This window comes from Engystomops pustulosus, chromosome 7 (genome assembly GCF_040894005.1).
Source record: "Engystomops pustulosus chromosome 7, aEngPut4.maternal, whole genome shotgun sequence".
Taxonomy (NCBI): domain Eukaryota; kingdom Metazoa; phylum Chordata; class Amphibia; order Anura; family Leptodactylidae; genus Engystomops; species Engystomops pustulosus.
Window position 1 is genome coordinate 41614065 of NC_092417.1, and position 14512 is coordinate 41628576.

Below are 14512 nucleotides of genomic sequence, written 5' to 3' on the forward strand. Positions count from 1 at the left end.
CTGATAAGTTATCAGATGTATGCAAACATCTGCAATCTATTCTTCACTGTTCTGCGCGTATATTATCTCCCGACAAGTTAGCAGATGTAAAGAACAGTGAAGAATAGAATAAAAACAGTGAACACAGGATCATTTAAGTGAAAAACGCAGTGAAAAACACAGTGAAGAATAGATTACAGATGTTCGGCACATCTGCTTACTTGTCGGGGTGATACGCTGTCCCGGGATCCGCTCCTCTTCTTCCACTGAAGTCTCCCCCTGCTGCCCGATGTCTCCCCCGTGCTGCCCGATGTCTCCCCGTGCTGCTTGATGTCTCCCCCGTGCTGCCCGATGTCTCCCCGTGCTGCCCGATGTCTCCCCCGTGCTGCCCGATGTCTCCCCCGTGCTGCCCGATGTCTCCCCCGTGCTGCCCGATGTCTCCCCCGTGCTGCCCGATGTCTCCCCCGTGCTGCCCGATGTCTCCCCCGTGCTGCCCGATGTCTCCCCCGTGCTGCCCGATGTCTCCCCGTGCTGCTTGATGTCTCCCCGCTGCCCGATGTCTCCCCCGTACTGCTTGATGTCTCCCTGCTACCGTTCCGCGCGTATCTTCCGACAAGTAAGCAGATGTGCAGAACATCTGTAATCTATTCTTCACTGTGTTCTTCACTGTGTTTTTCACTTAAATGATCCTGTGGTCACTGTGTTCACTGTTTTTATTCTATTCTTCATTGTTCTTCACTGTGTTTTTTTTAATTAAATGCTCGATCTCGAGCAGGAGAAATACTCGTCCGAGCAACGAGCCGTTTCGAGTACCTTAATACTCCAACGAGCATCAAGCTCGGACGAGTATACTCGCTCATCTCTAGTAATAACAAATCTTCTTCTTATTTAGCAACAATAAAAGAACAAAAATGAAACATAATTAGTGTAATTGCATTCCGAAATGATTGGGCTATCAAAATATTGAGGGTAAATGATCAAGAATGGTCTTAATCCGTGCCTCTGCTGTAAGAATCTGTAAACCTGCAGCACGGAGGGGCTCTGATATACGCTCATAGCCTTTGTTGCTCATTAGCATAATTATAAAAGTTGATTTTAGAAAGGAAGCCATGGATAACAAAATTACCACAGTCATGGTGCCTGAATCTATGACTAAGTGCAGCTGGATTATGATGATGGATTTTGATGGTAGATTTCCCTTGAGTCATCCTTGACTAGGAAAAAAATATGTTGCCTAATTTCACGTGATATAAAATGCCTGATGACTTCAAGATCTCTGATCTGCAGCTGTAGATTCTCGAGTAAGATCTATCAGGTAATTAACTGAAATACATCTTTACTCCAGGAGCCTGCAATTTATAACTGCAATTAGGAATTATTTTTGGGTCAGTGATGGCTGATTATTTTTTATGCTTTGAAAACGGTCGTGTAATTTAACTGAAAAGCAGATTAAGGAGCTTGGCCCCTGCTTATTATTCTATGTTACAGAGAAGTAGATTGTGTAATATTCTCATCTGGCAAAATCAATTTGTACATCTGAAGGTTATTATGATATATAATAGCACTGTGCCATCTTCATATAGTTTTTTCAGATAAGTTTTCGGTAAGGTTAAGACATTTTTGTTAGCATATTGAAGGTGGCCATGCCCATTACATTCCCCCATCAATACTGGTCAATGATTGATTGTGTATAAATGTTTCTAGACTTCCCAACCTAACAGAGGTATTGGAAAGTTGAATCCATTGCTGGACAGCAATTCACTTCCCTTTCCAAATCAAGGACACATCAATGCTCGGCCAGCACAAACAAGTATAGGGAATCAGAACAAGTGTATAGCCTGCCAGACCATGCCTCCCAGTATATTGCCAGCCCATGCTCCCAGTATATAGCCAGCCATGCCCTCCAGTATATAGCCAGCCAGCCCCTGCTCCCAGTATATAGCTAGCCCATGCCCCCAGTATATAGCCAGCCAGCCCCTGCTCCCAGTATATAGCTAGCCCATGCCCCCAGTATATAGCCATCCAGCCCCTGCTACCAGTATATATTGTGCCCATGCCCACAGTATATAGGCAGCCCATGCCCCCTTGTATATAGCAAGCCAGCACGTACCCCCCAGTATATATTCAGCCTGCCCATGCTCCCTAGTATCTCATCCCCCTGTATATAGCCAGCCAGTCCATGCCCCCAAGTATATAGCCAGCCAATGTAAGAGGTGGCATGGATTCTAATCAATACAAAAGATACATAATTATACAGCCAGTAGGATGAGCTGCTGTGTGACAGTAATGTGTATATAATTCTGAAATGTCTTTGTGACCCGTCTCCTAGTGGAAAGTCTCTGTGATAGTACATAGAAGATGGTGATCCTTTACCAGGGCTGGCACCAGCACTAGGCGTGCCTGGGCAAGTGCCAGGGCCCAGAGCTGCTGGGGGAAGGCTGTACATAAGGGTTCATTCACACGCGGTATGCCCACCATGCGGGCAAACCGCCATGTGCTGAAGGTGAGGAGGAGGTGACCCCCTCCTCCCTCCATGGGAAACAGCGGCACACAGCCGCACATGCTATATCTTTTTGCGGTGTGCGGCGCGGATCAGTGCCACGCGTGTGGCCCCATACCGCCGCCGGGCCGCCATTGGCATCTATGGGGACGTATATGCGGCCGCAAATTCGAACGGCCGTGTTAATGAGCCCTAAGGCTGTACATAAGTAAACTATGGGGGGAAGGGGCCTATAACTAATGAATCCATACCGTGTGGGGGCTTATATAAAATAATAATGAGGGGGCTGTTTGGAATGATAAACGAGGGAATATTTTAGGACAGGAGACTCTTTTAGTTTCTGAATTTTGAATGCTGCCATTTGAGTTCACTGCAAAGGGGCCACTGAGGCTCTGTCGCCCAGGGGCCTACTGATACCTGGAGCTGAACCTGCCCTTTACTTCACATATGATCACCATGAGATAAAATGACCCAACTGAAGAGAAGGATTCCAGTAAATTAGGTAGAAAGAAACAGTGTCATAAAGTCTAAATTATTTATATATGGAATATAGGAACATAATTTAATAATAAAATAATGAAGTGCTTCTTAAATCATGGGGGGATTGGGAAGCAACATTAGGGAGAAGGAATACAGGGCTATGAAATTAATCTTCTTTTATGTTTCATTATTGTCTATAGGAAGGTTTCTAAGGTAGAAGTCATTTGTATTTTATAACAGCCTGAAATGCCTGAAACAAAGGTCTTCTGGAGCAAAGTCTTTTAGGCAAAAAAAGGGGTTGCCTGGAGAAATAGTATTTGAGTCGAGATCATTATAAAACATAATAAATACCTAGTGAGGAAAACAAGAGCCGAGGCAAAAAGACACAAGCTTCATGTAGCACATTATACAATGCTGGATGTCGCTTAATATAATCACCCCTTGTTTTAAGAATACACACAAGGAACTGAAATTTGTTCAGCTCTGGGGCAAGCGGGCTTGAGTGGCAGCTGAGCAATTGGCCCGCAGGCTGGTTTGATTTTAATGATTTGGATCAACGTCGGAAGCCAGTCATCCACCACAGAGGTCAGTGCAGCAAAGTCTGAGGCTGTTAAATAAGGAAACAGAGCTGTCATTCTCTGTTGTGTTTCACAGTGGAAGCGGGTGATTTCAAGAGGCAAAATCCTGATTGACATCCAGGCTTCCCTCGAGGTTCTGCATCAGATCAGGTCTCATAGTTCCAAAAGTCACGCTGTGAGAAAATATGGGGAGCTAGGTCATAGTTTGGATATTTTGGGGAAATTGAATTTAATGGATGACACAGAAGAATCTTTTGGATCAAAATGTCCTCGAGGTGGGATTACAGGTGGCCCCCTACTTATGGACACCCAACTCCTAGTTACAGACGGAGCTCTCTGCCCCCTGTGACCTCTGGATGCTTTATTTTAGTCCCAGGCTGCAATTGTCAGCTGTAGGGTGTCTGTAATGACATTTAATTGATAATCCTTGTTCCCATTACAGCAAAAAATTTTAAGAATCCAATTGTCACTGGGGCAAAAAAAAAAAAAAAATTGCCTGGAGCTACAATTATAAACTATACAGTTCCGACTTACATACAAAATCAACTTAAGAACAAATCTAAAGAACCTATCTTGTATGTAACCCGGGGACTACCTGTACCTTTTCTAAAACAATTTGCATAGGCTTTGTAAATTTTTGGAGCTATTATAAAGAAAGGGTGATTAAGGCGAACGATAATCTGGAAGATTGTTGTGAGGGTCCCAAGTGGGAAACGACAAAAGAGCAAGACAAGGGAGCAAAACCCTAGAGCAGACCTTGGCATCGTATGGTAAGTATTTGCCATTACTTCTGTATAACAAAATCTTTTAATAAATATATATTTTTATGTATTGATTAGAATTTTTGCCAGCTCTTACATATTTCCAGAAGGAAGTGTATGGATATAAGGCTTGTGTTCAGTGGTGTATAGGGGTCGTAATGGTCTCAATTACAAATTGGCCCATAAGCCTGGTGGTATTACAAGCTCATCTTACAATACCTAGCTCTCCATTGATATCTAGCAGTACAAGTATCACATATATTTATACAAGATTTCATTGCTTGGGAGTTACACATATATTTTCGAATTTAAAAGGGTTTTCCCACAAAATTCTCACATCTCAATCCCCAAGTGATGTTAACACAATAAAGATAATTTTAACAATTTTACTTAGCAGTGCGCACTATATGCAATGCTGCCGGCTTCTCTTACAGTTCCCCGCTGACAGGGGCGTGGTGGGGGGAGTGTCGGCCGCCCCCTCAAGAATAAAGCCGACTGCCAGCGCAGGGGATACGAGGCTATGACCTCATATTTGGTAAGAGGTCAGATCTGTTACAACCAACTTTCCCAACATAAATTAAAATAAATTTGGAATATATAGAAATGGGCTGGGGAGAGGATTCTGTGGGGCATATTTGGTGGGGGTCTTTTTGGGGGTGACAGGTCCTCTTTAAAGGTGCAAAATGTTTTATATAACAAAAAATAAGGTGTATAGAGCAAGAAAAAGTGACAAATGACAAACCAAGTTCTTATTCAACTTTAGGCCCCTGGCTATCCTACAGCACAGAAGACACTTTGTAATTGGGATACAACAGGCCAATTAACTGTTAGCTCCTAAAGAATCGATATATTTCAGGGTTATGACAATAGAGGCATTTAAATGCTATCCTTAAAAAGCTGTATTTTATTTAGATATGTGACACATTCTACAAATCTATTAAGATTATGTCTAAGATTATCCTCGTGAGTCAGGAGGCCTAGTTTACATACCAATAAAATCATGTCATGCTGCTGGCCACATATACTGTACAGTTGTCGTCTTCTTCACAAACTCCTACCAGATGGTAATTTTTACTTTGCACAGATGTTTACACATTAAACGAATTTAAGGATAATCCCAGAATCTGAAATTGTTAAACACAAATGAGGTGATTTGAGATCAGATATTATAAAGAAGAGACATATTCTATTACATACTGAAATCAAAAGTAGCACCTATACAGCATAAGGCAACAATTTTGCAATGGAGAATTTTGGACGATTTTAATGCTAAAGTTTAACGCAGCAAGAATTTCAAACTTTGATGGAAGCAGCAGGCCAAGATTTATAGGGGGAACGTAATGAAAATATGTCATTTTATTCCATCGTAATCTTTTACTTTAAAGGAAATCTATCATTCTGCATTATGAACCAAACATACCTTAAGAATGCTGATGCAGAAACATATCTTGTTTAATCCCTGATGCAAGTGGTTTTGCTCAAAAAACTATTATAAAATTCAGGACCTTGGGAAAGCTGGGTTGCATGCTGGCTGTCGTTCAAAAACACATTACAGTCATGGCCAAAAGTTTTGAGAATGACACAAATATTATACTTTCACATGATCTGTTGCCCTCTGGTTTGTCAGATGTTTTTATTACATACAGAAATACAAGTGCAATCATATTATGAGTAACAAAAGCTTTTATTGACAGTTAGAATGAGTTACTGCAGCGAGTCAGTATTTGCAGTGTTGCCCCTTCTTCTTCAGGACCTCTGCAATTCTCCCTGGCAGCTCTCAGTCAACTTCTGGACCAAATCCTGACTGATAGCCGTCCATTCTTGCACAATCAATGCTTGCATTTTGTCATAATTTGTTAGTTTTTGTTTCTCCACCCGTCTCTTGATGATTGGCCACAAGTTCTCAATGGGATTAAGATCTGGGGAGTTTCCAGGCCATGGACCCAAAATCTCTATGTTTTGTTCCCTGAGCCATTTAGTTATCACTTTTGCTTTCATTTTCTAGGAAAATATTGACTTTGCAATTAATTGCTGTTAAGCTGATCACACTTTATAACATTCTGGAGTATATGCAAATTGCCATTTGTATAATTCTCAAAACTTTTGCCATGACTGTACACATGGAGCTTCCTGAACTATCCAGACAGGACTAATAAACCTGAGCTGGATGACTCATACACAGCAGCTGGGGGATTGTGCATTGATTGATTACTTCTGCCAGGGACAATCAGTCCATGGTCATGTGATTTCACACAGGTGCATGGCTCGTTAGCATAATAAAGTTTTGGTTACACTGTCTGATATAACGAGCCATGCAACTGTGCGACATCATGTGACCATGGATAACTACAAGAAGGAAACAATGAAGCTTCCTGTTGTATGACAGCAAGAAGACAGCACGCAGAGATCTACAAAACCATGAAGAATTGATACAGAAAGTATAATGGAAAATTTAATAACTTTTCATTACAAACAATATCATTTTTTTTGTGTGCAAATGTGCTTAAAGTGGACAACCCCTTCAAATTGTCATTTAAAGTTTCCTAAGGGTGGCTTAGAACTCATAAGCTAAGATAAGATAAGGGTGGCTTGGCACTCCCTATGGCAGAAGGTAGAAAGTATGAAAAGATTAATCAACCCAAACGGTAACCACCTCAGGGAACAGGAAAACAAATAGGCACATTACCTAAGCAAGCAATACTGGATGATGCCAGAAATGGGTCACAGAGGACTGGTCATAGGGGGTGACAGAATTGGCATCCACTTTACGCTGGACTGCTAGATTAGGGGGCATTATGTATTAATCTTCAGTAACCAAACCAAGTGACCACTATAAAAAACTATAAAAAGCTAAACTATCAACTGTTTGTATGTAAAGACGTATAATTGTAAAGTCTGTGCCATCCCCAAAAGATTACGTAAGCCCCAAGTCTGCTGCTCCAGACCAGGGCAAGAAATCTGTTCCAATTAGTGGCATTCTCTTGTGAAGCCTAAAAGATGCCACTTGTAGTGTCAGTAATCCTGGTAAAGGTTTAGTTCCAGCTACACCCTCTTCTCAGTCCCCAACCTCTGGCATTCTGGGAAGGTGTAAAGACCTTGCAACGATGCAGGAAACCTGTAATAAGTCACATGCTTCTGACATCACTCCGGTCCTGCAGAAACACTTGTCGAGACGAGCAGGGAGAGCAGTGCAGAGAAACGGGTGAAATGCTGCACCAGTCTTTCACCTGATCTCCAAACGACAAAGGCACTTTTAGCTAAAAAGTGCATCTTGTAGTCCAAAAAATATGGTACTTCATTTACTGCTATAATTAACTCTGTATTCCCCAAAGCCACTGTATTCTCCTATGAGTTGGCAGACTTGGCACAGCAGCATGTGTGGCAGATAACAACGATGAAGTCTTTCCCAAAGTTACCTCTGCATTCGCCATCAAAGTCTTTATGTTTTTATTCATGAAGTGTTCACTTTCAATAACATCTATTTGTCCTGTTAAAATTCCAATTGAAAGTTCAACATTTTTAAAGGGCACTTTTTTATTTCTAAAAGTGACCCTTAATGTACTTAAAAGCATCTGCCACATTCTATCTTCCAGCCTTTCTTCATGAGTGATGCACAAGGGGAAACAGAACAATCCTTTAAGTGTGATTGCTCCAAGGTCAGTCCTTCTCCGAGTCCTCCCGACTGTCATACCATTTAGTATTAATAATTTAGCTGATGTGACATGCAGCGACATAACCTAACTAGGATAAAGTGGAGAATAGTCAACCTCTCATAACATGCCTATGCTTTGTCTTTCTAACTCCCTCTTGTCATTGTTTAGCTGGATGATTTCTGCTCACTTAACAAGAGAGCACTTTACATTACAGATAGTCTAGTTGATTGCATTCAACACAATAGACATATTGTGCAGTTTAAAAAGATAGAATTTTGGCTTAATATATGCCAAAAAAACCTGTTGTAAATTCAGAAAAAGGAAGTGGCTTAATATCTGCTAAGATAAGATAAGGGTATCTGAAGATGAACCAAATTAACCATGAACCGATTTGATTAATTTTGTTCAACTTAACAGGTTTAGGAAATCTTCCCTATTTTGTTCCAATTTAACCACTACCCACAGAGTGCTGGGGCATTTTTTGTCTTTCTCTTAGTCCAGATGCACATAAGACCATGCTGTGAAGATACGCCGGGATGACCTAGAAAAGAGAGTTATAAAAACTAGCACGGAGTATGGGGACATGATGTCCAGAGCTCCGGGCTGCTAATTATGCACACCCTTGCACCTCCCTCACCCATGCTGACTGTAACGTCATGCAAGAGGCGTGAAATCATGCCTCCAGCGATTGATACTTCCCTCTCCCATGTTGGAGAGATATGTGACGTAACGAAGGGGGGCGTGCATAATGGAGAGACAAATATTGATTTTACAGAACTAGGTGTGAATGACCCGGAGGAGAGCGTTGCCGACTTGGATCTACTTTGGGCATCTACCAGCAGGTGCATACAAGCATACTTAATGTTAGCCATAGCATTAATATGATTAATACTGATTAGACACCGGAAGAATTGACATCCAGAAATTTTAAGGGACCAACTGCTCCTTCAGAAAAGCATTTAAATGACTTTTCTAAGCTTTGCCACCAGAATTTTCCACCAGATTTCTTCAGCTACTTTAAGAACATCTCCACACTGCACCTCTAAAAATTACCATAGTCACTTACAGCATATTTAACTGGATAAAAGCTATGTCCCACACAGTGCTACTATTTAATACATACTTCTCACAACACAACTCACCACACTGTCCACAGTATATAGAGCAGATAACAGCCGAGACTTGGATTGGAACAGGGGAAGGGAATAAATTTATAGACAAGGTGCTCTGGTGACGTAGCATCATTTTAACAACTCTATATTGCCAGTATCGTGGCATATAGAGTTAATATTAAAGAAGTCCAGAGAAGAACAGTTCCTCAGGACAGAAGGACTGGTCAGTAGGACAAGTCTACCATTGGTAAAACTGATGGTAGATGTCCTTTAAAATGTTGTTTTAAAAAAAAATGGTTTTATATGACCACAAATGATGGTGCATAAGTTCAGTCTTCTATACGCAATGTGAATTATTAGGGTAGAAGCTGGATGGAATAGAACTAAGCCAATTGGTGTACCTAGGTCATTTGCATAAAAGAAGATCTCTCGGGAGTTACGTGTCATAGAAACCGATTTGGATGTGATTTGTGAGCTGTTAGACTTTAACACGACTAACGCTCCTCTTCTTGTTACTCATAAAGATTCTTCAAATAACATGCAATTTCTCCTCAGCATTGAGTAAACAGGATGCCAACTCTACACTAATATGGGGTCTCTTCGAAAAGAAGCAGTGCATGCTGTGACAGGTCTCTTATCTGTACGAGCGCCAAACTTTAAGGAGATTTGTAACAGGGTTGTCAGATTACTGTAATTTAGGAAGATAAATTACATTTTCCTGGTGAATGAACTCGGTTCGGAGAGCGATTTTGTTTTGATTTACAAAATGTGAACTTTGAGATCAACCGATAATGTACATTTAACTAAATCCCGGAAAGGCCAGGTGAGGATGGATTCATTTCCTGCAATCCGAATCAATAATTACATACTGGCAATTCTACCACCGGAATAATGGTATGGAGAGCAAGTATCATTCATTGTAGTGTCAGGCGCATGCTGGGTCTTTGTGAGTCGACATTGTAATATTAAACCTGCGCTGCCAGCAGCCATAATAATAGGGTTCACTTGTCTGGAATTATGGTGCCAGCCATAGCAACCACTTCCTATCATATTTCCTGTACAACACACAATGGATCATTAGGTTACGTATATGTAGAGTTTAATCAACTGGTTCCATTTAATAAGAAATCTCTGTTACTCACACACAGTCAGATTATCAACGCGGCTCATAACACTTCACACTGTCCTAACACTTTTTTAAAACTGTAACTATTGTTCTGTATCGGTTTAGCAATTGGCTTACTGAAAACAGTAACTCTTCATTAATGGCACATTCTCAGATTGCGTTGAAGTTACCAGTGGATTGCCACAGGGGTCAGTATTGAGCACCCAGCATTTTAATATTTTTTTATTAGTAACTTCATAGTTAACTTTTGATACTTGGCTCTGTAAAGTAATGAATACAGAGGCAGATAGTATAATATTACAGAGGGATTTGTGGAAACCTGCGTGACCATGTGTCATATGACCGTGGACCGGTGATTATCTACAGGAAACAGTGAAAACTACAGTAGAAAAACAGTGGGACTAGAAACCAGTGAAGCAGAGATCTAGAAACCAGTGAAGAATTGATACAGAAAATTTTATAACTTTTCATTTTACAAACAATATTAATTATTTGCAGGAATAAGTCTCAAGCGAATCAATGGGGTTGAGCTCCAATACTATGAGCAGTTACTTAGAACCTTAAGAGTTCTAAGGAAATATATGCTCAGTTCTAAGGACACCTGTCAGGATGATTTGGGACACTATAGCCCCACAGGTCCTTATGGACTGTTGGTTTAGTGGCCCAAATCGCACTTTAGGTACTCCCTCTGTGCCCACTATTAAAAAAAAATTACGCTTGCGCAATGGAACTAAGCTGTACTGCTCCGGCTTTGATGAATTACTGCACAGGGAGCACCAAATATGGGTCTGATCCACCTTTTCAGAACCGTCTCTAGGTAAGTATAAAAGGTTTATTATATCTTTTTAATAGCAAGGAATTGGCTGAAGGTCGCTTTCGGTCTCTAAGCCACTGATCCATAAGGACCTATAGGCGGTTCAGTGTCCCAAATGAACCTGACAGGTCCTCTTTAAGAGTACAGGCAGTCCTGTACTTAAGGACACCCGACTCGCAGACAACCCCTAGTTAAAGACGGACCCCTATGCCCACTGTAACCTCTGGTAAAGTCTCTGGATGCTTTACTATAGTCCCAGGCTGCAATAATCAGCTGTGAGGAGTCTGTAATGAAGCTTTATTGATAATCCTTGCTCCCATTACTGCGAAAAATTTGGAAACCCCCATTTGTCACTAGGGCAAAAAAAATAAAAAATTGTCTGGAACTACAATAGTAAAATCTACAGTTTCGACTTACATACAAATTCAACTTAAGAACAAACCTATGGAACCTATCTTGTACGTAACCTGGGGTTTGTCTGGATGTTGTGGTCTCTTATAATATAATGTCTGGGTATTTGTCATTATACGCACTGAAATCCATGATATTATATCAGTAACTGTGTTCGTGAACATGTATTACCTCAAATCTCCATCTGCAAAGGATCTTAGGAGCGATTCAATGCTTGTAAGTTGTGATTCTGGAATGTTATTCTCGTGATTGTTTCGCTTCTGTCACTGTGATGGGTGTGAGGTGAATATTTTGTACACTTTATTTCAGGCCCGAGTGTAACATGAACATACTGCAAAGTGTTATCTGACTACAAGACTTGCAAACACCTAAATATAACAGGTTGCACATATGGCCTAGTAAAAAAAAAACCTGAATCTGGAATGAGGGAAAAAGTTATCAATTAGAAGTCTACACTACAAATCCAATGAAAGGGGCAGAACATGAGCTTTATAGTACAAGTACTGGAGTATATATATTCAGCACAGTTTGTGTGAGGTAACAATGCAGGATGTACCTTGGACACGATGTACCTCAGAAATAGTTTCTAAAAGGGAAGTCTTTCTGAGGAAACGTCGGGCAGAGGAGAGGGAGGGAATCATTTTAATAGATGTGTCGGTCTATCTGCAGAGCAGGAACCACATCAAGGGGAAATACCATCTTCTGTCCAGATATATTGGGACTTATCTACTAAAGGTCGCGGATCGCACTATTGTCGGACTGTTCATGTTTTTTGGGATTTGCGTAGCTTTGACAGGTATTTAACAGAGGTCTGCACTGGGATTGTGTCACACGCGATCGGATTGTGGCGCAGTTGCGCTGGCAGGATTTAAGATAAAAATTATGTCGCAAGACAATGCACTTACATGCACCAGGAAGAAAAAAGTGAACTCCGACGGACCTGAGCGGTGAAGTGACACATGCAGGATATCGGGCGCACGATCTTAGTGAATCGCGGTATAGTGCATTATCGTTGGACAATGCACTTTTGTGAACTCTGCAGGACTGGGTAAGTAAATGTGCCCCATTGTGTTTTTATGAGGGCTTCCCCTGATGCAAGATCTATAAATGATTTAATGTTATTAAGTTAATTATTTTTTGGGTGCGGTCACATGTTGTAGTTAAAACTGCATCACAATCAGCTTTGAGGTTTTAGGTGCAGTTTTGTCAATTGAACAGGTGAAAGACATGAACTGAACGGGTGAATGACATTTGTGGAGCAGGTTTCCCCTTCAAAATCAAATTCACCGGTTCAGTTCATGTATTTCACATGTTCAATTGACAAAACTGCACCTAAAACCACCTCAAAGCTGATTGCGGTGCAGTTTTAACTGCAATGTGTGAACGCACCCTTTGAGTCAACCGACAATCTGCACTTTCTTCCATAGAGATTCAATGATCTTATCCACTAGGCCAGTGATGGCTAACCTATGGCACTGGTGCCGGAGGTGGCACTCAGAGCCCTTTCTGTGGGCACTCAGGCCATCACCAGAGATGACTCCAGGTATCTTCCTGCAGTCCCAGACAGCCCAGGACTTGCTGTGCACAGAGATATTTTAACATGACAGCTCAACCTGGGACTATTTCCTGCTTTATTAGTGTCCTCAGGTGCTGGTATCAGTGAAAACTGTGACAGAGAAGGGAGTATAAATCACAAACTACATTTCTGTGTTGGCACTTTGCGATAAATAAGCGGGTCCTTGTTGTAGTTTGGGCACTCGGTCTCTAAAAGGTTCGCCATCACTGCACTAGGCCATGCACTTACCTGTTGTCAATGGAAGGATTTAATCTAACCAAGAGCTTCACTAGAGCTTCCATAAAGTTACACAAGCAAATGTACTGGTATATAGATGTATCTTCTCATAGATAATTGAAACAATTCAATCAAATCAATCAAAATGTATAAGACACAAAATAAGTGATATATTTTATAACAATGTCACCTAAACAACCTTAACAATATATATAATAAACTATAGCTCTCCTCGCAATACATTCATTTGCATTGCATTTTTTAACACAGTGTAAATGCCCCATGTGACCACATCCTAAACATTTTGAATTCAGAGAAAATATTTTAAAAAAAAAGAAAATAAGCATTATCGGTACTGAGTATCATGATACTGCTCCAAATACTGCACAACAAGTGGCCTTGTGTGGGCGGCTGCTACAGGGCGGAGGTGGGGGGGGGGGGGTTGGGGGTCCTGGCCATTTCTTTAGTGAGGTGAGACAGCTGGGCATTTCGTTAGTGGGGGAGGTCATGCATTTTGCACCCTAGGCTTATATTCCAATCAATCTTTTTTTTTTTTTGTGGTAAAACTAGGTGCTTCAGCTTATTTTAATTTTGCCTTATACTCGAGTATATATGATACTTAGAACCACAGTTTTGGGGTCAGAAGAAAGATGAGAAGCTCATATCAATTCACATCAGGCCGAATATATCCTAATAATGGGGCATATTTATCATGTGCTTGCCCTGACCTGATCCACAGCCGGGACAAGAAGGGAAGGGGAGTGAGCACTCCACAACACTCAAATCGCCTGCTATGCCCGACTTGGTCACGGTGCAGTGAGACACTGAGTGCTCATTACAAAGTGACTGTGTGTCATAGACCTCGATGGGGGCTCCGATATGGCCATATCTCAGGCCCCTATTTAGTCATGTGCATGAAGCCTTAATCTGGTACCAAAACCATGGTTCTAGCTGCTATACAGTATGTAAAGAAAGTATACAGACCCCTTTAAATTTTTCACTCTGTTTCATTTAAGCTAATTTGTAAGTTTAAAAAAGTTCTTTGTTTTTGCGCATTAATGTGCACTCTGCTCCCATCTTGACAGAAAAAACTGAAATGAAGAGACGTCTGCTAATTAACTAAACCAAAAAAACGCTGAAATCTCACATGGTGATAAGTATTCAGCCCATTTGCTCAGTATTGAGTAGAAGCAGCTTTGGAGCTGGTGCAGCCAGGTGTCTTCTTGGGAATGATACAACAAGTTCTTCACCCCTGGATTTGGGGATCCTCTCCCTCTTCCTTGCTGATCCTCTCCAGTTCCCTCAG